This window comes from Bos javanicus, chromosome 4 (genome assembly GCF_032452875.1).
Source record: "Bos javanicus breed banteng chromosome 4, ARS-OSU_banteng_1.0, whole genome shotgun sequence".
NCBI lineage: Eukaryota > Metazoa > Chordata > Mammalia > Artiodactyla > Bovidae > Bos > Bos javanicus.
In genome coordinates, this window is record NC_083871.1 from 115,699,735 (window position 1) to 115,703,798 (window position 4,064).

Sequence of the window (4,064 nt, forward strand, 5' to 3'; positions counted from 1 at the left end):
GCTGCTAAGTCACTTCAGTCGTGTCCGACTCTGTGCGACCCCATAGACGGCAGCCCACCAGGCTCCCCAGTCCCTGGGATTCTCCAGGCAAGAACACTGGCGTGGGTTGCCATTTCCTTCTCCAATGCATGAAATTGAAAAGTGAAAGTTAAGTCGCTCAGTCGTGTCTGACCCTCAGCGACCCCATGGACTGCAGCCTACCGGGCTCCTCCGTCCATGGGATTTTCCAGGCAGGAGTACTGGAGTGGGGTGCCATTAGAGGGTTATTTTCCTCTCTCGTAAACTTCAATATGCTTTTGTTAAGTAAAACTAGCAGCGTGTGCGTGTGGTTCATGGTTGATTCTGAAAAAAAGTACATTAAATTTAAACGAATTTTTAAAAATGTACCAAGCCGACAGATTTATTGAGTTCATTTTGGAGGCAGAAGAATTCTATTAATAAGTTGCTATCAAGTGTCTATCCGTTAAGATGAATATTAGATGAGATGATAGAAAAATGGATGGATATTGAGTATTTGCTATTCTCCAGACCTTGTGCGGAGTCCTGGGAACAGAACAAAGAATAAGATACATGTCTGAATGGAGTTATTCTTGGACTTGCCTCGTGGCTCAGCTGGTGAAGAATCCGCCTGCAATTCGAGAGGTCTGAATTGGATCCCTGGGTTGGGAAGATACCCTGGAGAAGGGAACGGCTACCCACTGCAGTAATTCTGACCTGGAGAATTCCATGGACTGTACAGACCATGGAGTCGCAAAGAGTCCCGACACGACTGAGGGACTTTCACTTTCACTGAATGAAGTTTACAGCATAGGAAAGTCATTTATTCCAATGTGTCCTTTAAAAAGTCACTTTCCAACAGCTGTATCTGTTGTTTGGTTGGGCAAAACTTTGAGGTTGGCACTCTCCATTCTCTTAATCTTATCCTTACACTTGCAGCTGTGTAATAAAGAAATGATTTTATAATAGTAATGATAGTTAACATTTACAGTGCCAGGCAGTCCTAAGGGCTTTAATATATAATAACTGATTTAATCCTCACAGTCCTGATGTGGGTATTGTAATAATCTGCATTGTACTGGTGAGGAGACTGAGGCATTTATTTTGGCCCATTTTACTGTGTTGTAATCATCCCTGGTGGCTCAGAGGTTAAAGCATCTGCTTGTGATGTGGGAGACCCAGGTTCAATCCCTGGGTCGGGAAGATACCCTGGAGGAGGAAATGGCAACCCACTCCAGTATTCTTGCCTGGAGAATCCCATGGATGGAGGAGCCTGGTAGGCTACAGTCCACAGGGTCGCAAACAGTCAGACACGACTGAGCGACTTCACTTCACTTCACTTCACTTCAATCATCATAGTGGTTGGGACATTAATAAGAAATAGGAAGCAAAGACCATGAATACAGTCAGTTCTTCAAAGAAACTTGGCTCTGAAGGAAGGAAATAACATGCTACATAGAAGAAACATATATATAGGATATAGGAAGAGTCTTTTAAGAAGGTAAAGCCTGGTTCATGTTTAAATGCTGATAGTTAAGAGCTGGTAGACATGTAATGGTTAGAGACACTGTATCTGAGGAAGGATAGTTGATGGAGTTGGACCGGAAGAAGAAGGAGGGTCTGGATATAAGAATCAGCTTTAGATGGGGGAGGGCATCTTCCACTGTGAGCAGGGAGCGGAATCAATAATAGGGGCAGACTATTCACAATAGCCAAGACATGGCAACACCTAAATGTCCACAGACAGGTAAAGAAGAGTTGGTATTCATCCCCACACACAATGGACTATTACTAAGCAATAGAGAAGAGTGAAATAATGCTATTTGCAGAAACAGGAATGAACCTAGAAATTATCCTACTAAGTGAAGTAGGTCAGACAGAAAAAGACCAATGATAACACTTATATGTGAAGTCTAAAATATGACACAAATGAATCTATCTATGAAACAGAAAACTAAGATCATGGCATCTGGTCCCATCACTTTATGGGAAATAGATGGGGAAACAGTGTCAGCTTTACTTTTTTGGGCTCCAAAATCACTGCAGATGGTGATTTCAGCCATGAAATTAAAAGACGCTTACTCCTTGGAAGGAAAGTTATGACCAACCTAGATGCCATATTAAAAAGCAGAGACATTACTTTGCCAACAAAGGTTCGTCTAGTCAAGGCTATGGTTTTTCCTGTGGTCATGTATGGATGTGAGAGTTGGACTGTGAAGAAAGCTGAGCACCGAAGAATTGATGCTTTTGAACTGTGGTGTTGGAGAAGACTCTCAAGAGTCCCTTGGACTGCAAGGAGATCCAACCAGTCCATCCTAAAGGAGATCAGTCCTGGGTGTTCATTGGAAGGACTGATGCTAAAGCTGAAGCTGAAACTCCAGTACTTTGGCTACCTCATGCGAAGAGTTGACTAATTGGAAAAGACCCTGATGCTGGGAGGGACTGGGGACAGGAGGAGAAGGGGAGGACAGAGGATGAGATGGTTGGATGGCATCACCAAGTCAATGGACATGAGTTTGGGTAAACTCCGGGAGTTGGTGATGGGCAGGGAGGCCTGGCGTGCTGCGATTCATGGGGTCGCAAAGAGACCGACATGACTGAGCAACTGAACTGAACTGAACTGATGAAACAGAAACAGATTTACAGACATAGAGAACAGACTTGTAGTTGCCAAGGGGCAATGGGGTGGGGGAGGGATGAATTGGGAGTCTGGGGTTAGCAGATGCAAACTATTATATATAGCATGGGCTTCCCTCATAGCTCAGCTGGTAAAGAATCCGCCTGCAATGCAGGAGACCCCAATTTGATTCCTGCGTCAGGAAGATCCCCTGGCTCCTCCAGTATTCGTGGGATTCCCTGGTGGCTCAGATGGTAAAGAATCCGCCTGCAATGTGGCAGACCTGGGTTCAGTCCTTGGGTTTGGAAGATCCCCTGGAGAAAGGCATGGCAACCCACTCCAGTAGTCTTACCTGAAGAATTCCCATAGAGGAGCTTGGTGGGCTACAGTCCATAGGGTTGCAAAGAGTCGGACACGACTAAGCACAAGCCCAGCACATATACAGGACGAATACACGAGAGTGAAAAAGTTGGCTTAAAGATCAACATTCATATATCTACCTAAAGAAACTAAAGACCTATATATAGAAAACTATAAAACACTGGTGAAAGAAATCAAAGAGGACACTAATAGATGGAGAAATATACCATGTTCATGGATTGGAAGAATCAATATAGTGAAAATGAGTATACTACCCAAAGCAATTTATAGATTCAATGCAATCCCTATCAAGCTACCAACAGTATTCTTCACAGAACTAGAACAAATAATTTCACAATTTGTATGGAAATACAAAAAACCTCGAATAGCCAAAGCGATCTTGAGAAAGAAGAATGGAACTGGAGGTATCAACCTACCTGACTTCAGGCTCTACTACAAAGCCACAGTTATCAAGACAGTATGGTACTGGCACAAAGACAGAAATATAGTCAATGGAACAAAATAGAAAGCCCAGAGATAAATCCACGCACATATGGACACCTGATCTTTGACAAAGGAGGCAAGAATATACAATGGATTAAAGACAATCTCTTTAACAAGTGGTGCTGGGAAATCTGGTCAACCACTTGTAAAAGAATGAAACTAGAACACTTTCTAACACCATACACAAAAATAAACTCAAAATGGATTAAAGGTCTAAACGTAAGACCAGAAACTATAAAACTCCTGGAGGAGAACATAGGCAAAACACTCTCTGACATACATCACAGCAGGATCCTCTATGACCCACCTCCCAGAATATTGTAAATAAAAGCAAAAATAAACAAATGGGACCTAATTAACCTTAAAAGCTTCTGCACATCAAAGGAAACTTTTAGCAAAGTGAAAAGACAGCCTTCAGAATGGGAGAAAATAATAGCAAATGAAGCAACTGACAAACAACTAATCTCAAAAATATACAAGCAACTCCTACAGCTCAACTCCAGAAAAATAAATGACCCAATCAAAAAATGGGCCAAAGAACTAAATAGACATTTCTCCAAAGAAGACATACAGAGGGCTAACAAAC